Here is a 22,809-nt window from a genome sequence, read left to right as displayed (position 1 = left end):
TTTTGAGGTGGCCCAACAAGCTATACGGATGCTAGCATGACCTGTACATGTGTCACCTAACCACACCATGAGAATTTAATTGAATTGGATACTTTATTGTCACCCGTGACAAGTCACAGTGAAATTCTTTGCTTGCCTGCCCAAGGTATGCAATAGCCGCCACATAAAGGGCACTGACAAAGTTACAAAGTATCCCACTCTGGGTCCTCCATTGTCCTCTCCGCCCCCCTCCCCACACACACAGCGGTCCCCCCCATGCTGGGTCCTCCATTGTTCTCGCCCCCCCATCCTCCATTGTCCCAGTGGCACGTCCACCGGCTCCCACGTGGCTCACCCTTGACCACCGGCGCCCAGAACGATCGACCTCAACGACCGGCGCCCTCATCGACCGCCACACCAACCTCCTCCACGACCACACATCAGCAACTTGCATGTATATGGCATCCCAAAAGTAGCTAAACACTCCAAACAACCTTGTCGCACCAAAAGGACGGCTGCCTTTCAAGTTGAGGTGGAAATATTAGGAACCAAGAGCTTGTCAAAGGGGCAAGGCAAGGCTTTACAGGGAGAGATTTCAGAGCATGTGAGCTGGTCATGTGGAAGTAACGGATAACTAGGCAAAAGGAGGAGGAGCGCAAATGGGCCAATCAGGTGAATGAAGGGGTACATAGGTGGGAAAGGTTTAGAGCAATATGTGCAAGACCTGGGCAGATGGGACTGGTGCCGATGGGGCATCTTGGTTGGAACGGGCAAGTTGAGCCGAAGGGCCTGTTTCCATGCTGTATGACCCATAGGTCTCATGAGGTTGCGGAAGAAAGAGATTATAACACAAGAAACAGTTTTAGCGAAGGAGGACGGAAGTCATGTTGAAACTCAAAAACAATAATGATAATGATGATAATTTGGAGTTAGAAGACAAAATAAATGAGTGAGGACAAGATTGGCTTGGCAGGGGATGAGATCCATTATGCAGAAGAAACAAGTGTGGTTGTGGGTGATTTGGCTGTTTAATCCTGCACCACCATTCACCAAGGTTCAATGATTCAATAAGACTTTACTGCCACTTGTACCTGGGAACAGTGAAATTCTTTGTTTTTGCATACAATCCAGAAAAATGACACAACAGGCTTCACCTTGGCAGTATACAAAGTGTTGCCGCTTTTCTGGAGCCAACAAAGTTTCAAAAGTTCTTGGTACAGTCTTATCTTCTTACTCATCATAGCTGATTGCCCCCACATCAATTTTTCACTCTCTCCCTATTTCCCTTTTACTCTCTTCCAGTCCAAATATCTGTCAAACATTCATAGACCACAGAACAGTTCATTACAGGAACAGGCCCTTCAGCCCACAATATCTGTGTCGAACATGATGCCATGTTAAACTAATTGCGCTGAAATCTGTGGAAGTTGAAGGTGGGAGGTCAAGCAGAAAAACATTGGAGTAATGATAGCCACAGGCTAACTTAAAAAGGACACAAAGTGCTGGAATAACTCAGCAGACCTGGCAGCATCTCTGGAGAACATGGATAGGTGATGTTTTGGGTCGGCCCTTCTTCAGGCTCAAGCTCTGTGCAATGATTGTCATTTCTGGTAACATAGTCATAGAATGATCTAGTGTGGAAACAGGCCCTCACCGGCCAACATGTCCCAGCTACACTGGTCCCACCTCCCCGCGCTTGATCCATATGCCTCCAAACCTGTCTTATCCATGTACCTGCCTATGACTGTTTCTTAAATGTTAAACCTATGTCCTCTGGTCCTCGATTCACCTACTCTGGGCAAGAGACTGTGCATCCATACTATCTATTGCTCTCATGATTTTATACACCTTTATAAGATCACCCCTCATCCTCCTGCGCTCCAAGGAATAGAGTCCCAGCCTACTCAAGCTTTCCCTATAGCTCAGACCCTCTAATCCTGTCAACACCCTCATAAATCTTCTTTGTGCTCTTTCCAGCTTGACAACATATCGTGGTGCCCAGAACTGAACACAATACTCTAAATGCCACCTCACGTCTTATACAACTGCAACATGACCTCCAAACTTGTATACTCAATACTTTGACTGGTGAAGGCAAATGTGCCAAAAGCCATTTTGACCACCCTGTCTATCTGATACTCTACCTTCAAGGAACCATGCACCTGCACTCCTAGATCCCTCTGCTCTACAACACTCCCCAGAGCCCTACCATTCACTGTGTAGGTCCTGCTCATGTTAGGCTTCCCAAAATGCAACACCTCACATTTCTTGGTATTAAATTCCATCAACCATTCCTCAGTTCCCCAGGCCAATCGATCAAGATCCTGCTGCAATTTTTCACAATCATCTTCACTATCTGCAAAACCATCCACTTTTGTATCATCTGCAAACTTGCTAATCTTGCCATGAATGTTCTCTTCCAAATCATTGATATAGATGACAAACAGTAACGGGCCCATCACCGAACCCTGAGGCACACCACTAGTCACAGGCCTCCAGTCCGAGAAGCAACCTTGCGCCATCACCCTCTGCTTCCTTCCATGAAGCCAAATTTCTATCCATTCAGCTATCTCTCCTTGGATCCCATGAACAGTAAAATTTTAACAATCCAGCAAGCTTGGGAATTTAGTAATGCTAGACAAGATTTTAGGAATTACTCGGTTATTTCTATTAATACATCGGACTGTTTTAAATCACCTTTTTTAGACGTTATGCAGAAAATGATAAATTTTCAGGTGAACATGAAGCATTGAAAGGGAAGCATGGGAATCAGCGGCTGGCAATGGGAAGGCACTGGGGCTCTATTGAGTGGGAAGTGAATGTAGGAACCAGGGCCTAGGTGAGTAGAGAAGGAGCATATGAACCAGTGCCCAGGTGAGTGGAAAGGAGCAAGGGAACATATTGGGTTTAGTATCTGGGAGGAGTTGATGAGAATGTGGGGAGAATTTAAAAAATGGATCAAAAGTTAAGAGATCGTCAAGAGTATTTAATTGTCATATACACCAGGAAAGGAACGATAAGATTCTTACTTGCTGCATCTTTATAGGCAGATTAAAATAACAATACAACATCGAATTAGTGTAGGATTTGCATAAATGGTTGAAGGTTGGCACAGACTCAGTGGGATGGTCAGTTTCCTGTTTCCATTGCTGTCTCTGACATCATAATTCTTCAGCAACAGCAACATTTCAGTGGATCTCTTCATCACCCTTTCTTGTTCCAGAACTGCACAGACCCAGGTATAGAAATGCAAACAAAAAACAAAATCTTGAAATTCATCTTTTTTGCCGTTCTAACTGATTTCCTATGGGAAATTCCAGGATCAAATTTCCACATCAAATTCCTGAAATGGGCAAGCCAAATTCCACCATCAAAGGGATCTACAGGAGTCACTGCCTCAAAATTGCAGCCGGCATCATCAAAGACCCACACCACCCTGGCCACACTCTCGTCTCATTCGTAACAATGGGAAGAAGTTATAGGAGTTTGAAAACCATCACTAGTTCAAGAATAACTTCTTCCTAACAACCACCAGCCTCTTGAACACTACATAACACGAATCAATAGACAATGGACAGTCTGAAGAAGGGTCTTGACCCAATTTGTAAAATTCGACCCAAACCAGTCTGAAGAAGGGTCTTAACACAAAATGTCACCTATCCATATTCTCCAGGGATGCTGCCTGACCTGCTGAGTTACTCCAGCACTTTGTGTCCTTTTGTGTTAACCAGCAAATGCCATTCTTTGATTCAAAACTAAAGACTGCATTTGTTTGCAAGGACATTTTTGGGTTATTTTTGCAATAGTATTGGGGTTATTCATTTATTGAGGTTTTATTTATTATTCACCTCTGTGTAGCGCCTGTTATGCTGCTCTAAGAATTTCATTTTTCTGTAGAGATACTTATGACTATTGCACACGGCGCACTGAAGTGGTGTTACCTTACAGCACCTGAGCTGTTCGATCCTGACCTCAGGTGCTGTCTGCGTGGAGTTTGTGAGTTTTTCCTGTGACCGCGTGAGTTTCCCCCGGTGCTGCGGTTTCCTCCCACATCCCAAAGACATGCGGGGGCTGCAGGTTAATTGACGCCTGTGGTGTTTAGGAAGTGAATGAGAAAGTGGGACAATATAAAACTAATGTAAACGATGGTCGGCATGGACTCAGTGGGCCGAAGGGCCTGTTTCCATGGTGTATCTCTAATCCCGAGGGTCAAATGCAATCTGCTGAAATTATTAATTTAGGAGTCACTCAGATCGTACACATATTTAATTTACTTACTTGCGCGGGGGGGGGGGGGGATAAACTACATATCATGTTTTGAGATGCTGCCCATAATCCCCCTCCAAAGTGCCACAAAAAATCCCGTCCCTGGCAACAATTGTTGATTACTGTCGCGGTCTCCCTGGCCCGCCTATTTAAATAACATCATCTACTACAACCCAATGAAGTGGTTGGAAATAATACAAACGCCAGTTGTTGTCGCCGCCGCCACGTCGGAGGCGGAACCTCCTGTTGTCCATTGTAGATTGATCTCCGACGAAAGCAACCCCCAATTCCCCCCTTCTTGAATTGTAGGTTCACGGATAGACTTTGGTGGGCAATATTGGTTGTTTTTCTGGTGGGGGTGAATCACATAAACCGAACACCCCCTTTCCCAGGGAGAAACAAGTTTCCATCAAACTGATACAGTTCTTGTTTGTTACAAAGTGGAACACCGGGGCCCGCGAGGTTCTAATTAAGAACGTTAAATTACCGCCGTCGTTCTATTTTCGAACGTGGGGCTTGAGGAAAGCCTTTAGCTGCAATCCCTGAGGTTGGGGCGAAATTCCTGCCCACTATTTTAACATTAAGGCACTATTGTTACCATTCAAGAGAAAGAAAACCATCCCCCTTTATATCCAGCGCTTGCCATCCTTTAAAACGATTAATTAGTTGTTTACAACAAAAAAATCCCGTGACATCCACGTATTGTATCTTCCTATCAGGGTTTAAAAAAAAAAATAAACGAGCAGAGGTTGGGGTAAAGGGTGTAAACAAACTTGTTCTCAAGATGTATATCCACTGCTTTATGTCCAACGAATAAACGCAACAGTTAAATGACTGCCCACTTCACGGGATTATAGGGAAGCATTTGGTTTAAAACACTGGTTAGGTTAATCGGTATTTTCTTTTGCAATATTTCCGCGCCTTTTTATAATAATATTGGGAACCGACCCGCGAGAAAATGAGATGACGTTGCGTGGAATTTCGAAATATGGTTGGTGGGTGATGCAAATCAGCTGATTGTTTTTCCCATCTTCGGCTCTCAGCCAGTGGAATAATTTCTGGGAAAGGGGATTTTTTTGTTGGTTGGCTTGACGTTGCGTTGCTGTGAGAATCTGGAAGGTTTGACCTGGATTTAGCCTATCAAGCCCTTGCGAGCGAGAGAGCGAAACAGAAACAAACAGAGAGATAGACACACAGAGGGTGGGAGGATAGGCAGCATTAATTTTGCTTCATTCTCTCTGTAAACCGAAACCCCAGGCTTGTCTGGGGAACTACAGGGAATCGGCAACATAGTTGAACCTTCACACGGCTTACACGCAACCTGGAGACACCGTAGAACAACACAACACAGCCCTTTTCCACTTCGATTTGGATCTGTTTTGAAAGCCCCCTGAGAGGTAAGAAAGCGGCTTCAGCCCATTTCACTTACACACTCCGCACAGCTTGGGAGCATTGGCCGAATATGTCCCGTTTATGTGTAACTTGTTTCCACGCTGAAGTTTCAAGTGAACATTTTAGGCTGTTTATAAAATTGAAATATTATACAGGTTCGTGTTTGGAAGTTGCCCGGCGTTTAGTTTCGATTCAGTAGAACTCTACTGTCTGTTGAGTTGTGCTTGTTGTTGAATTCGGTTTTATTTATGTCCCAGGCCTAGGGAGAAAGTCGATCTTCCCCACCCCTTCGGTTCATCAACCGGCGGACAACGTGGTGAAAATGAAAGTCAGTTCCAATCCTATTTCTGCAACCCCCCCTCCCCAATCAGTACCTTTGAAAATGTAAGCGTATATCTGTGGATGTATATACATTTGTTTCAAATCCTGATTGACAATGCAACAGTACTGTACGTAAAGTTGTTGCAGTGCAGTTTATATACAAGATAAACTGACAGCCCCTCTAAAACCTGGAGAGTTTGTTATGGTGGCAGAGATTTGGCTTTCTCATCCGGCCTCTACTTTATAAATTGCCCGAATGTCACATTTCTTTTAACTTTCTGTCAGGCGCTGTTGTTGTATTGCAGTTCACTTTCAATTTGACGTTGGGGAGGGGGGAGGGGAGAGAGGGGGGGAGGGGAGAGAGGGGGAGCTCGGAATTAGTTTTGGAATGGGTATATCTGCATAGATCATTAAAGTCAACTAAGCATATATAGCAATCAACAAGTAAAGGAACATCGTTCTTAATATCTAGAGGATAGATCAAGAAGGCTGGAGCTAAATTAATTGTGGTTGGATCTTGCTTAGAATAGAATCAAGTGCTACTCTGGCCTAACTTGTTCATGCCAACGAGATTTTATAACTGAGACTGTATCATTTGTCTATGTTTGGCCGGTATCCCTCTAAACCTTTACTATCCATATACCTTGTGCGTGTCTAATAATCGTCCTTTTAACATTGTGAGTGATTTACGCTCCTTATCTTAGGACAGGTTGAGTAGGAGAATGATGCTGATAAAGTGCAGTGCTGGAAATATGTAATAACTGGGGCAACATCTGTCGAGAGTGAAACAAGACTTGTATTTTGGTTCAATTGCCTTTATATGTTGGTCCCGGAGGAAGTACAGTGCAATATGTCTTTCAAAGGGTTAAATTATGAAGATATAATGTAGAATAAAGATAAAACAAACCAGTTCTCATGTTTAGATTGTCGAGGATTGAGGTATCTTCGTTAAAAAAATAATTGCAGGCTTTTTAGGATTGAAGTAATGTGGAAGGAGATAGAAATATTGATATATTGACGACAACATCAGTGCTACCTCCTGCACCCATGCAGAACTCATGGACTTCATTAACTTCACTACTAATTTCCATCCTGCAATCAAATTTACTTGGACCCTCTCTGACATCTCCCTACCGTTTATTGATCTCACTGTCTCCATCACAGGAGATAGACTACCCACTGACATCTAGTGTAAACATACTGACTCCCACAGCTATCTAGACTACACTCCTTCCCACCCTACCTCCTGCAAAGACTCTATCCCCTACTCCCAATTCCTCAGTCTACGCCGCATCTGCGCCCAAGATGAGGTGTTCCATATCAGGACATCTGAGTTGTCGAAGGTAGACACAAAATGCTGGAGTAACTCAGCGGGTCAGGCAGCATCTCAAGAGAGGAGGAATGGGTGACGTTTCAGGTCAAGACTAGGGACTGGGGATTCCCCTCTATATACTGGCGAGACCAAGCGCAGGCTTGGTGATCATTTTGATGAACACCTCAGTTCAGTCCGCCTAAATCTACCAGATCTCCCGGTTGCTAAACACTTTAACTCCCCCACTCATTTCCACACTGACCTTTCTGACTTGGGCCTCCTCCATTGTCAGAGTGAGACCCAGTGCAAATTGGAAGAACAGTACCTCATATTTTGCTTGGGCAGCTTACACCCCAGCAGTATAAATATTGATTTCTCTAACTTCAGGTAACCCTTGCTCTCCCTCTCTCTCCACCCCATCCCTTTCCTAGTTCTCCGACCAGTCTGACTGTCCCCCTGATTAAATTTTACCTCTGAATGCTTCCTTGAACACCATCCCCTTTGATGTCCTGCTTTCACACCTTACACTTCCTTATCTCTGTGTCTCCCTCTCCCCTGACTCAGTCTGAAGAAGGGTCTCGACCCGAGACGTCACCCATTCATTCTCTCCAGAGATGCTGACTGTCCCGCTGAGTTTCTCCAACATTTTGTCCATCTTAGAAATATTTGGTTCTCTTTTCCAAATGTCAATTGATAGTAGGTTAGTTAGATTTTTTAAAGAGGCATCGAGTGATATGGAATCAAGTTGAGTTTATGCCTTTAGGCCACAGATCATCCATGATCAATCCCACTGAATGACAGAACAAGCTTGAGAAAATACTGTTCTCATTCTTTTTATACCTCGCCAGATAATGTTGTTATAAAGTATATTCACTGAACTAAGGTAAAAGTCATTCTAAGTTTCAAAGTAGGATTACTTGCAATGGTTGATGTTTTTAAAGAATGTACAGTCACATCAAGGAATGTGCATTGAGTGTGGCTGGACATGCAGTTGATGTAGGCAAATTGTTCTTGATGGGGGAAAATGCTATCAGTAATTGCTACATTGAAATTGCTTTGGCATTCATTAAAAATTAAAATATTAATGTTATGGATGTTTGAACCATTAAGTGGTTGAGACAGAGATGGTGCTTTTGAGTTGTTTTGATTGCATCCTTCAATCTGTTGCACAAGAACATGAGAAAGTAGGAGCAGGAGGAGGCTACCTCACTTCACGGGGCCCACCGCACCATTTAATGCCATCATGGGTGATCTCTCACAGGCCTTGACTCCTCCTCTGCCAGTTCCCGGTAATCCTGAATTGCCCATTTGTATTTGCGTTTCTGAGTTGTTTGTCCAGTGTGACTTAACAAATATGTAAGGAATATATTGGTAAAACTGCACAGACGTGAACTTCTGTAATCCCTTTCATTAGCTGCAGAAGTACTGTGTCAATGCAGGAATAGTTTGCCGAAACGTAGCCTTAGATGTTGTCGGCAGTTGTGCGATTTGGCCAGTGGGAGAATACCCGGAAAGGATCATTGTAAGATTGAGATCTATGGCTCCTCAATATATTCAAAAATTCTGAGTATTTTGTCGATAATTACGGGGCAACCTGGTGATGGATATGACTTAATGATTTATAAATAGGACCTTGGGTCAGCAGGACCCACCCCTTCCTTCGTAGTATGGAGACTAGGTACAGCTGATGTGGTTGGCAGCTCTGAGAGTGCCTCTGGATTGGAATACATAGATGCAGTAATGTTTTAGCTGCTGCTCCTGTAAGAGTAAGGCTTTGTGCTCCAGGTGGATTGATCAATCTGTTAAGTGATTTTTTTTTTCCCTTTGTTGTTAATTCCAATTTTTTGTGTGAATTGCTTTCCGATATCTGTGTAAATATTGAATCTGAAGTTTTTATTTTGAACCAATCTTCATCAGAAGGAGAATATGCAATTGTTATTTAAAGCATTGTTTAATTCTGTGGCATTTTGTGGCTGTTTTTTTTCCCCCCCGAAAGGAATGTTTTCCACTTGATATGGAGTACTGATGTGGAATTACCTTTAGCTGCTGGCACCAGGTGCGAGAAATAAAATGATAAAGCAGTCTGTGATTGCCTTATCACTGGAGAATGTTAATCGTTACTTTTTTCCCTCTTGCTCCTTGTAAAGCCCTCCAAAGACAGCTGATTTATTTGTGGGGGTGCAGCCCACTTGGCACATTGTTGGATTGACACAGCTGAGGTTGTGACCGGGAAAGCTATTAAATCGGCACATCCCAGCAAATGGCTGGACTCTGAGGAGCATTGATGTACCGAGGGATCTGAGGGTGCAATCCTGTCACTCCCTGAGAGTGTCAACACAAGTTGATAGGATGGTAAAGAAGGCATATGGTATGCTTGTCGGGGCATTGCGTATGAGAGCCATAAAGTCATGCTACAGCTGTATAAAATTTTGGTTAGCTTTAGGTTGATTATTGTCATGTGAACAATGGTGAGAAGCCTTTGTTTGCATGCTATCCAATCAAAACGCGTAATACTAGACATGAAAACAATCAAGCTAAATACAAGAACAAAAGGGCGGCACAGTGCCGCTGGTGGTTGAGTTGCTGCCTTACAACGCCAGAGACCCCGGTTAGATCCTGACCATGGATGCTGTCTGTACGGAGTTTGTACTTTCATCCTGTGACTGTGTGGGTTTTCTCCTGGTGTTCCGGTTTCCTCTCAAATGCCAAGGATGTACAGGTTTGTAGGGTAATTGGCATCTGTAAATTGTAAATTGTCCCTAGTGTTAGTGTGTGGTGTGATCACTGGTTAGCTCGGACATGATGGTCGAAGGGCCTGTTTCCACACTGTATCTCTAAAGCTGAAAGGTAGAGCAAAGAGAAAGATACCCGAGTCAGAATATAGTTCTCAGCATTCTAGCATAACCATTCCAGAGGAAAAAAGTCCAATGTCTGCTGTGAGGTATGTTTGAGAATTGGGACTTTAGGCCAATTTGGTGTATTGTGCACCACGCAGTTTGAATATTGTGTCCATTGTTAGAGGAAAGGGTGTAGAGAAGATTTGCTAGGATGATGCCTGGATTAGAGGGTATTTACTATTAGGAGATGCAGGACAAGCTTTGGTTGTTTTGCTCTGGAGTGTTGGTGACTGCAGGGCCTCGATAGGTTAGACAGTCTTTTTACAAGGTTGGAATTATTAAATAATACGGCATAGCTCTGATGAGAGGGGGAGAGTTTAAATAGGATTTTTGAGGCATGTTTTTAACACAGCAAGTGGCAGGTGCCTTGAATCAACTGCCAGGGTGGTGGTGGAAGCAGATTCAAGAGTGGTGTCTTAAGAGACATCGAGATGGGCACTTGAACAAGCAGGGAATGGAGGGATGTAGGTCATGTGCAGGCAGATGTGCAGTCTAATTGACATCATGGTTGGCACAGACATTGTGGCCAGAGGGCCTGTTCCTGCGCTAAACTGTTCTGTGTTCCAGTTCTGCTGCATTTGAAGACACATTTTCAGAGTTCACTGTTGCAACTCTCTGTAACATCCAATTACTTTCAGGGTGTGTCGGAAAGAACTGCAGATTCTGGGTGTGGATTTGCAGGGTGCGGATACCTATTATAGTCCCAGTCGATGGAAACTTAAATCCGATGCATAGCGAGTATATTTTGGATGGGGCAAATCATAGTGATGGCATCAGCAGAAAGAAATTGGGCATGCTGTAAACAACATCTGTTTGACATTTGAAGAAAAGGCATCATGTGACTTATCCACGTAGTTGGAACTAATCACAGCAGTACACATGATGAGAGGATTTTATTTACAACGTTATTCTGCAAAAATTCCTGTATAACTGTAGGTGTGTGGGGAAATGTTCTTCTTGTTAATGCCATTTGAAACTGAACTATGCAAAATAGTTGCAATAATGCATTCATTTAATGTTCTGTTCCAGATTATTCAGTAGTTGGTTTGAGGTAATCCAGATTATGGTTGGGAACTAATTTTAAGCGCAGGTGTTGTATTGCATAGGATCGTGGTTAATACTCCATTTCCTGGTGGTTATCGAGGGGTGGCTCTTGTATATAATGGCTCTTGTATATAAAAAAGACGGGTCTCAGCAGGTCAGGCAGTATCTCGAGAGAAAAGGATTAGGTGATGTTCCAGAGGGGTCAACTCTTCTTCAGACTGAAAGACCTTCAGACCCTCTCAGTCTGAAGACGGGTTCGACCCAAAACATCACCTATTCCTTTTCTCCAGAGATGCTGCCTGACCCGCCGAGTTAATCCATCACTTTGTGTCTATTTTAAGGCTGATTATAATGACAAGACCTAAGCCTTTAGTCAGTGGGCAGGTGACACATGAGTATTGGCTGTAATCGCCTTGTCAACACCACTTCCATCACTTGCTCATGACTAAAAGTAGATTGATGTCAGAATAACTGGCCAGATTCAATTTGCTCTGACTTTGTAAATGGAAAGTGCCTTGCACTTTTTCCAACCTGACTCTGGGTCTCAAAGGTTATGGGGAGAAGATAGGAGAATGGGGTTGAGAGGGAAAAAAAGATCAGCCATGATTAAATGACAGAGCAGATTCGATGGGCCGAATGTCCTAATGCTGCTCCCTGCCTTGTGATCTTATGACATGACCATTGCGATAAATGTTACAATCTCTAAGGTCCTATCCATGTGGTTTATTGATAGTCAGACCACTCTAAAGCATTGAGTTGGGCGAGAATCTGAATGTTGTTTCAAGGGTGGAGTGGGACTGTTGGGAGCTTCTTGGAGAGAGAATGGGTTATAAATTCCAAGATTTGGGGGGGGGGGGGATATTTGTGGAACTTTAAATCTACTTTTGCAACAAATCTGAAACTGCCAAGAATTGTTACTTTATTAGAAGTGTGTGATTGAATCTTTCTTGCACATAGTAAGGAGATAGCTCTGATTACAACAGAACAACAGAAATGTTCTGTGGCAGCGAACGTAGGCACCAACTGTAAAACTTAACTGTGTTTTAATGTTTATGTTAAAACTGGTTGATTTGATCTCTTTAGGAGAGTGCAGACCAAGGCTCTAGTACAATGTTTTCCACTGGTGTCATGGCAATGTGTTGTATTTTGCAATTGTTTATTCCTCTTATGAAACAGAAAGAGGTGAATTGATCTGCAGTCTCCAAGTCCGTGCCTGTCGCCACAGCCTTGATTTGTCAGAAATTCCATTGCATTGTGTTGGTACTCCTATCTGATTTAGGCAATGGGCGTGAAGTTGAGTTGGCGTCTAATGGGTAACTGATCAGACAATTGCCATTTTGACCTATTGACTGTTGTTAAGCATGAAATTTAACATTGAATACCCAGAGCAAGAATATCTCTGCTTGCACACAATAATGATATCAGTATTAAATGGGGTAGCCGCAGGTCTGGAAAAGCTAAATCTGCAAGGTTAATTCCAGCACAGTGGTGTGTGCATTCTTTGGTTAAAGAACCCTACTCTCTCAATATGGATCATGTTGGTGTAAGAAGGGACTGCAGATGCTGGTTTACACTGAAGATCAACACAAATTGCTGGAGTAACTCAATGGGTCAGGTAGCATCTCCGGAGAAAAGGAATAGGGAAAAGACCCTTCATCTGACTGGATTGACATGGATTGGCCTTGAAGTTGTGTCCTAGGTATCTATTGCTGGTCTGATGTACAGTTGCGATGCTCCACCTATATTTATAGCATGGTGGTGATGAGTGTTTTGCACTAGTGTCAGCTGCTAGAACGAGAGGTGGATCAGAAAGGTCCTGCATCTCCAAAACTTCACCAGCACTCTTTAGGGAGTGTGTTTTCTGCATCCCTCGCCTTCCCATGACTGTTGAGAGAGATGTAAAAATGCACGTGTAGAGTGGGTTTTGAAGAAGAGAAATGTGGCTGCTAAAATCTGCTGAGAGAACACTTTTCATAAGCACTTGATTACTTCTTCGTACTTGTTGAGGATTGCAAGGATCAGAGTTTTAACACAAAGTTATGGGTTTGGGTCGAGGCTTTCAGAAATGACATACTTGGGTTGTTGCTTGTGTGATGCATTCTGGAAACAAGGATTTGTATCATGTTGGAATTTCAGCTCTGTAATTCTGAAACTCCAGATTAAATATTACAAAATGTAGAGTAAATGTTGAAGCTTTTAAAAAAAAAAAATTGGTGTAATCTGCCTCAATGTCAAATTGGACATGTTAATGAGCTAGAGGAAACCTAATTATAAGTGCTTCAGAACAGTCAAATTATTTGAATGATATCCACATGGAACTGAAACTAAATATTATCAATGAAATATATGAACATTTCAATGATATTGCACAAAGTGCACAGAATACAAGGTCCAGGCATAAAATGAAAACTTTTGGCTGCGACATTATTAAAGTTTTGAGAGAATGATCCTCCCTTCTAACTATCATTTGAAAAGAATATGCTGATATTGTTGTTGTCCAGACCGAGATCTTACTGCCTGGCCTCTGCCAACATGTCCAGAATCTCGACACAGGACATAGAAACATAGAAACATAGAAAATAGGTGCAGGAGTAGGCCATTCGGCCTTTCGAGCCTGCACCGCCATTCAATATGATCATGGCTGATCATCCAGCTCAGTAGCCTGTACCTGCCTTCTCTCCATACCCCCTGATCCCTTTAGCAAAAAGGGCCACATCTAACTCCCTCTTAAATATAGCCAATGAACTGGCCTCAACTACCTTCTGTGGCAGAGAATTCCACAGATTCACCACTCTCTGTGTGAAGAAATGTTTTCTCATCTCGGTCCTAAAAGACTTCCCCCTTATCCTTAAGCTGTGACCCCTGGTTCTGGACTCCCCCAACATCAGGAACAATCTTCCCGCATCTAGCCTCTCCAACCCCTTAAGAATTTTATATGTTTCTATAAGATCCCCCCTCAGTCTTCTAAATTCCAGCGAGTACAAGCCCAGTCTATCCAATCTTTCCTCATATGCAAGTCCCGCCATCCCAGGGATGAATCTGGTGAACCTTCTCTGTACTCCCTCTAAGGCAAGAATGTATTTCCTCAGGTTAGGAGACCAAAACTGCACACAATACTCCAGGTGCGGTCTCACCAAGGCCCTGTACAACTGCAGCAGAACCTCCCTGCTCCTAAACTCAAATCCTCTTGCTATGAATGCCAACATACCATTCGCTTTCTTCACTGCCTGCTGCACCTGCATGCTTGCTTTCAATGAGTGGTGCACCATGACGCCCAGGTCACGTTGCATCTCCCCTTCTCCCAATCGGTCACCATTCAGGTAATACTCTGCTTTCCTGTTCTTGCCGCCAAAGTGGATAACCTCACATTTATCCACATTATATTGCATCTGCCATGCATTTGCCCACTCGCCTAATCTATCCAAGTCACTCTGCAGCCTCCTAGCATTCTCCTCGCAGCTAACACTGCCACCCAGCTTCGTGTCATCCGCAAACTTAGAAATGTTGCATTCAATTCCCTCGTCCAAATCATTAATATACACTGTAAATAACTGGGGTCCCAGCACTGAGCCTTGCGGTACCCCACTAGTCACTGCCTGCCATTCCGAAAAGGACCCGTTTATTCCTACTCTTTGCTTCCTGTCCGCCAACCAATTTTCTATCCACCTCAAAACTGAACCCTCAATACCGTGTACTTTAAGTTTGTACACCAATCTCCTATGTGGGACCTTGTCGAAGGCCTTCTGAAAGTCCAGATATAACACATCGACTGGTTCTCCCTTATCCACTCTACTAGTTACATCCTCGAAAAATTCTATAAGATTCGTCAGACATGATTTACCTTTGGTAAATCCATGCTGACTTTGTCCGATGATTTCACCACTTTAAAAAAATGTGATGCTATCACATCTTTAATAACTGAATCTAGCATTTTCCCCACTACCGATGTTAGGCTAACTGGTCTATAATTCCCCGTTTTCTCTCTCCCTCCCTTTTTAAAAAGTGGGGTTACATTAGCTACCCTCCAGTCCTCAGGAACTACTCCAGAATCTAAAGAGTTTTGAAAAATTATCACTAATGCATCCACTATTTCTGAGGCTACTTCCTTAAGCACTCTGGGATGCAGCCTATCTGGCCCTGGGGATTTATCTGCCTTTAATCCATTTAATTTAACTAACACCACTTCCCGACTAACCTGGATTTCCCTCAGTTCCTCCATCTCATTAGACCACCGGTCCCCCGCTATTTCCGGCAGACGGTTTATGTCTTCCTTAGTGAAGACAGAACCAAAGTATTTGTTCAATTGGTCTGCCATCTCCTTGTTCCCTATGATCAATTCACCTGTTTCCGACTGCAAGGGACCTACATTTGCCTTAACTAATCTTTTTCTCTTGACATATCTATAAAAGCTTTTGCAGTCTGTTTTTATGTTCCTTGCCAGTTTTCCCTCATAATCTATTTTCCCTTTCCTAATTAAGCCCTTTGTCCTCCTCTGCTGGACTCTAAATTACTCCCAGTCCTCTGGTATGCTACTTTTTCTGGCTAATCTGTATGCTTCATCTTTTGTTTTAATACTATCCTTGATTTCCCTTGTTAGCCACGGATGCACTACCTTTCCTGGTTTGTTCTTTTGCCAAACTGGGATGAACACTTGTTGTAGTTCATCCATGTGACCTTTAAATGCCTTCCATTGCATGTCCACCGTCAACCCTTTGAGCATCAATCGCCAGTCTATCTTGGACAATTCACGCCTCATACCCTCAAAGTTACCTTTCTTTAAGTTCAGAACACTTGTTTCTGTATCGACTTTGTCACTCTCCATCCTAATGAAGAACTCTACCATATTATGATCACTCTTGCCCAAGGGGCCTCGCACAACAAGACTGCTAACTAACCCTTCCTCATTACTCAATACCCAGTCTAGAATGGCCTGTTCTCTCGTTGGTTCCTCGACATGTTGGTTTAGAAAACCATCTCTCAAACATTCCAAGAAATCCTCTTCCTCAGCACCCCTGCCAGTTTGGTTCACCCAATCTATATGTAGATTGAAGTCACCCATTATAACTGCTGCACCTTTAGTGCATGCATTTCTAATTTCCTGCTTGATGCCATCCCCAACCTCACTACTGCTGTTAGGTGGCCTGTACACAACTCCCACTAGCGTTTTTTGCCCCTTAGTGTTTCGTAGCTCTACCCATATCGATTCCACTTCCTCCAAGCTAATGTCCTTCCTTTCCACTGCTTTAATCTCCTCTCTAACCAGTAATGCTACCCCACCTCCTTTTCCTTTCTGTCTGTCCCGCCTGAATATAGAATATCCCTGGATGTTGAGCTCCCAGCCTTGGTCACCCTGGAGCCATGTCTCCGTAATCCCCACTATATCATAATCATTAATAACTATCTCCACATTTAATTCATCCACCTTATTACGTATACTCCTTGCATTGAGACACAAAGCCTTCAGGCTTGTTTTTACAACTCTCTTACCCCTTATACAATTATGTTGAAAAGTGGCCCTTTTTGATTTTTGCCCTGGATTTGTCTGCCTACCACTTTTACTTTTCACCTTGCTACCTGTTGCTTCTACCCTCATTTTACACCCCTCTGTCTCTCTGCTCCTGCTCCCATCCCCCTGCCACATTAGTTTAAATGCGGGAAGAACAGTGGGCCAGGCAGCATCTGTGGAGGCATAAGGTTTATGCCAAAATTTCATGCAAGACCCTGCATCAGGACTGAATGAAATTGCTAGTTTGGGGCGGTATGAGGGGGGATGGGGCAGAGGTTGGTAGGTGATGGGTGGAAGCAGGTGGGGGAGGAGTGTAGGAAGGAACTGCAGATGCAGGTTTAAACCGAAGATAGATACACAATGCTGGGAGTAATTCATGGGGGACAGGGAGCATCTCTGGAGAGGAATGGGTGACGTTTCGGGTCGCGACCCTTCAGGAAATGGGAAAGGTGATAGATGTGGGAAGAAACCAAGCTGGACAGGTCTGTGTGTGGGAGGGGAGCACTGGAGTGTAGGTTACCTGAAATTAGAACATTTATTGTTCATACCATTGGATGGTAACTGATTTGAAAGTGGTACGCACATACTCTGTTTGATTTATCCCTGCTCTTATAAATCAATCCAAAGCATTGATTCCGAATCTCTGGTTCCATTAGGGCATGTTCATAAGTTCTAGGACCAGAATTTGGCCATTCGGCCCATCAAGTCTAATCCTCCATTTAATCATTGCTAATCTATCTTTCCCTCTCAACCCCATTCTGCCTTCTCCCATAACCCCTGACACCCGTGCTAATCAAGAATTTGTCAACCTCCGCATATCTCCGCATTTGTCAATCTCCACGTAAAAAATATCCATTGACTTGGCCACCACAGCCGTCTGTGGCAAAGAATTCCACAGATTCATTGCCCTTTGATTAAAGAAATCATCTTTGGAGAAACGATTCAGCAAAGGTTCCTCCTCTTCTTGAGCTTCTCAGAGTTGTGGTTATTCCTTGTTTTGGATCCCTTTCCTGATCTCCGACCGGTTCCCTGGGCACAGTTGGCAGGCTATTGAGTCTGTCAAGCCAAGGCAAATACTGGATTTATCTATTGTACCTGCCCATGACTTTGGAGAAGTTAATCAAGAGTGGGAATTCTGTGCTTTTTTTTTTTGGAAGCTTTCCAAATGAGATCAAGGTTCTTGGCCCAGCTCTGGAGTTTGTGTCACAACGCATTGCCCTTTATTATTTTGTTGAGTTATTTCTTCTTGGCTCTTTTTCAGATCACAGCAATTATTGTAAATTGCTTGTCAAGATGCTGCCTGACCTGCTGAGTTACTCCAGCATTTTGTGATACCTTCGTAGAGTTTCTGCTAATCAGCTTAATGGAGAATGGGGCGGCAGCCATGAGAACATCGGAGGTGTCGAGTCTAGAGATGGCAATAGACAATAGGTGCAGGAGGAGGGCATTCGGCCCTTCGAGCCAGCACCGCCATTCAATGTGATCATGGCTGATCATTCTCAATCAGTACCCCTTTCCTGCCTTCTCCCCATACCCCCTGACTCCGCTATCCTTAAGAGCTCTATCCAGCTCTCTCTTGAATGCATTCAGAGAATTGGCCTCCACTGCCTTCTGAGGCAGAGAATTCCACAGATTCACAACTCTCTGACTGAAAAAGTTTTTCCTCATCTCAGTTCTAAATGACCTACCCCTTATTCTTAAACTGTGGCCCCTTGTTCTGGACTCCCCCAACATTGGGAACATGTTTCCTGCCTCTAACGTGTCCAAACCCTTAATAATCTTATACGTTTCGATAAGATCTCCTCTCATCCTTCTAAATTCCAGTGTATACAAGCCTAGTCGCTCCAGTCTATCAACATATGATAGTCCTGCCATTCCGGCAATGTGGATAAGCAGATGACAAGTTGAAGTAAGCTGAAGCAGACAGAATTAGGGAGGTGGAATTAGGTGCACTCCGATGCGGAAGTTGTGGACAATGAAGTATTTTAATGGTTAGATGGTCCACCAAGGTTGGAAGCTATCTGGTTTGGCTGAACACTTCGGGTGAGGATAATTATTTATTTGGCAGTGGTGCAGTGTTTGTAATAGAACTGAAAATAATGGCATTTGTATTGTCCCGGCATTTGTTTGTACATGTAAAGTAAAGTTTAGGGTAACATGGCTCATATAAAAAAAACGAATGAAGTGGTGAAGAGAGAGAAAGAAAAATTGTTGCTGGATGTTATAAACATTGGTGTGAAAGTGGACCCTGAATTATTGGATAATATATTTATCAGCCTGTGTGTCATTTAGGAGGCAAGGCTGGATTCTTAAAGGATCTTTGCTTTGGAAGCTGGGATGTTATTGGACAAACAAGGGTTGAACTGTGTAAGACTGTTCCACAGCAGAATAATGGACAGAGAGAGGCCTTTTATAATGATGGTACAATTGACCTTTTCAAGATTGGAGTGAATGGGACAGATAATGCAACACACTTAGAATCTCAGATAGACACAAAATGTTGGAGTTCATAAGTGATTGGGGCAGAATTAGGCCATTCGGCCCTTCAAGTCTACTCTGACGTTCAATCATGACTGACCTATCTTTCTCTCCTAACCCCATTCCCCTGCTTTCTCCACGTAACCCCTGACATTCGTACTAATCAAGAATCTATCTATCTCAGCCTTAGAAAATATCCATTGACTGGAGTAACTCAGCGGAGCAGGTAGCATCTTTGGGAAAAAATAGATAGATGACGTTTCAGGTCGGGATCCTTTTTAAGAAGGGGAGCGGCAAAAAAAAACTGGAAGTGAAAAGAGGCAAGAGAAATCACGGCCGGCAACAGATGACCTCAGGGCAGGGGGTTCCCTGATGGGCAGATTGTTGGACAAATGTAAGAGATGGAAGCGGGTGTGAGCCCAAGAGGAATGAATACATCGGGATCTATTTCTCATCTTTGCCCAATAATCTGCCTATTGCCTGAAGTCATCTGTTGCTGGCCGTGATTTGTCCTGCCTCTTTTCGCTTCCAGGTTTTTGTCCCCTCCCCCCCCCCCCCCTCTACAATTTGACTGAAGAAGGGTCCCGATCCGAAATGCCAATATTCATTTTTGCCACTGATGCTGTCTGACCCGCCGAGTTAGTCCATCATTTTGTGTCTATCTTTGGTTTAACTAGCACCTGCAGTTCTGTTTCATTGCACTTAGAATCTCAGTGGATGGTGGTTGTGACTTTGGCTGGGGAGGGTTTGTATACTTTAAAGAATTAAACAGAGTTGCTTAAGGATGAGCATGGAATTATGCCATGTATTGGAGGTGGAGATAAAAGGTTTTTAGAGGGCAGAGGTATGCAAGGATTAAGAGTTAGCTAAGGACCCTGGTGGTTTTGAAAAACAACGACTTGTATAGTCATTTTGTTGGTATGAAGACCATATTGTGAAACTAAGCTGTCTCATTGTAACCAACGCCTTTCAGATATTTTTAGCACAGTCTGTACAAATAGTGGAGTTTCCACTTTGTTTATAAAAAGCAGCGTAGCAGAACCCAATGATCTTGTTCAAAGAATCCAGAGGGATCTCTGACCAATGTTTGAGCTGGAAAGATAAACAGAATTGTTGTTCTGGTGGTATTTATAAGACTGCTCTGTGCTGAAGTCTAAATGTGCCTTTTGTGATGTGGTTTACTGATGGGGGTGGTTAGTGCAAGCTGTCGGAATATAACTGGCGTGGACGTTCAGCAGCTACCTTGAACCAGGGTGAGGCATCATGTACTGCCGTAGGACAGTTTGAGTAGCAGCTATGATTAATTGTGGCAGTAGTTGTGTGACATGGCAATAGCTGTCACCAGATTAAAAATAGTGTGTTGATACGTATCATTTGGCTGTTTTTTACTACTCTCACTTGGCAGAAACATATCAAATTCTCAAGGGATTGGACAGGGTAGATGCAGGAATAATGTTCCCATGTTGGGGGAGTCCAGAACCAGGGGTCACAGTTTAAGAATAAGGGGTAGGTCATTTAGGACTGAGATCAGGAAAAACTTTTTCGCCCAGAGAGTTGTGGAATTCTCTGCCATTGTAGGCAGTGGAGGCCAATTCACTGGATGTTTTAAAGAGAGAGTTAGATTTAGTTCTTAGGGCTAATGGAAACAAGGGATATGGGGAGAAAGGAACGGGGTACTGATTTTGGATAATCAGCCATGATCATATTGAATGGCAGTGCTGGGCTGAATGGCCTACCCTTGCACCTATTTTCTATGTTTCTATGACATTTCCCTAAAGAGGATCAGTCTCTTTTGGGTTTGCTGCCTATCTCCACAGTTTCATGCTGAAATAATTTCAGACCTTTAGTTGAGGTTTTATAAATATGCTCTAGGTTTAGGTTCGGCTTATTATTGTCACATGTACCAAGGTACAGTGAAAAATGTTGTTTTGCACCCTATCCCACCAGTTCAGATAACACTACACATAAATACAATCAAGACAAACTGAAGTACAATACATAGACCAGAGGGGAAGATATAGAGTATAGAATATAGTTCTCAACATTGTAGCGCATCGGTGCTGTGGACAAAGTCCAATGTCCACAGTGGGGTAGAGGAGAATCGGCCAGTGCCCGACCATATGGACTGTTCAGATGCCTGATGCCATCGCAACAACCTGGAGCTCAATGCTCTCAAGACAGTGGAACTACTTGTAGACTTTAGAAGAGATCCTCCTCCCCTCCCCCCACTCACCATCAACAACACCGTAGTCACATCTGTGGAGTCATTTAAGTTCCTTGGAACCATCATCTCCCGGGACCTTAAATGGGGGGCCACCATTGATTCCACAGTCAAAAAGGCCCAACGTGGAGGCTGCCACGGATCGTTTGCACAGCTGAGAAGGTTGTTGGCTGCAACCTTCCCCCCATTGACGAACTGTACACTGCAAGGGCCAGGAAGCGAGCAGGCAAGATCATCTCTGACCCCTCTCACCCTGGCCACAAACTCTTCGAAGCACTTCCCTCTGGAAGGCGACTCCGGACTGTCAAAGCAGCCACAGCCAGACATGAAAACAGCTTTTTTCCACGAGTGGTAGTTCTACTCAATAACCAAAGTCTGTAATCTCTTTTTTGCTCTGGTTTATTTTCACCCACATGTTTAGACCGTAATGGTGTATCCTTATTGTTTTGGTGTGGTTATGCTTTATTCTTAATTGTTAACTGTATGTTTGTGTTCTCATTTGTGAGCGGAGCACCAAGGCACATTCCTTGTATATGCACATACTTGGCCAATAAACGTATTCATTCATTCATTCATTCATTCATTCATAACAGCGGGGAAGAAGCTGTTCCTGAGTCCAGTGCATTTTCAATCTTCTATATCTTTTGCCCGATGGGCATGGGGAGAAGAAGGAATGATGGAGGTGGGACAAGTCTTTGGTTATGTTGGCTGCTATTCTGACACAGCATGAAGTGTAGATCAGTTTAGTTTATTGTCACTTGTACCGAGGTACAGTGAAAAGCTTTTGTTGCCTGCTATTCAGTCAGCGGAAAGACAATACACGATTACAATCGAGCCATATGCAGTGGACCTAGCCTGAACCTGTGAACGTACCTCGCGGTTCATTCATGGTTTCCGGTTGGGGAACATTCGGATTGACTTCGTCGGCACGCAGTCTTCCACGCACTTGCTGATGAAGTCAGTCACGGCAGTGGCGTAATCATTGAGGTCAGCTGTCGAATCCCTGAATATGGACCAGTCCACTGACTCAAAGCAGTCGTTTAAGATGTCATCCGTGTCCGTTAGCCAGCATTTCACAACTCTCTGTACCGGATCCTCCTGCTTCAATTTTTATCTGTAGGCGGGGAGCAGAAGCACAGCTAGGTGATCAGATTTACAGTGAGGGACAGAGCATTAGATATTTTTTATTGATGTGTAGCATTATAGAGTCAGCAGTGGGGGAGTCTGGCCTGCGTGATGAACTGAGCTACATTCACAGCTCTGGGTAATTTCTTGTGGTCTTGGGCAAAGCTGTTCCCAAACCAAGCTGTGATGCAACCTAACAGTATACTTTCTCTCATTTGGTCAATAGTGGATTCAGCAGGTGGGAACAGAAAGAAGCAACCATCTGCTT

At 43.6% G+C, this 22,809-nt stretch overlaps 1 protein-coding gene across 2 annotated transcripts in view; it reads left to right on the top strand.

Annotated features, from left to right (window-relative positions):
- Window positions 1–5,415: 5,415 nt before the first annotated feature.
- LOC144596411 (ETS-related transcription factor Elf-2-like) overlaps window positions 5,416–22,809 on the top strand; it is a 116,114-nt gene continuing 98,720 nt past the window's right edge. For both annotated transcript variants that reach the window (XM_078404656.1, XM_078404644.1), the window contains exon 1: window positions 5,416–5,642. The gene's annotated coding sequence lies outside the window, so the exon portion shown is untranslated. The remainder of the gene's footprint in view (window positions 5,643–22,809) is intronic.

The sequence above is a fragment of the Rhinoraja longicauda genome, chromosome 1 (assembly GCF_053455715.1).
Source record: "Rhinoraja longicauda isolate Sanriku21f chromosome 1, sRhiLon1.1, whole genome shotgun sequence".
In the NCBI taxonomy this organism is placed as follows: domain Eukaryota; kingdom Metazoa; phylum Chordata; class Chondrichthyes; order Rajiformes; family Arhynchobatidae; genus Rhinoraja; species Rhinoraja longicauda.
Note: the sequence above shows the minus strand (reverse complement) of the source record. Positions and strands in the feature narration are given on the sequence as shown.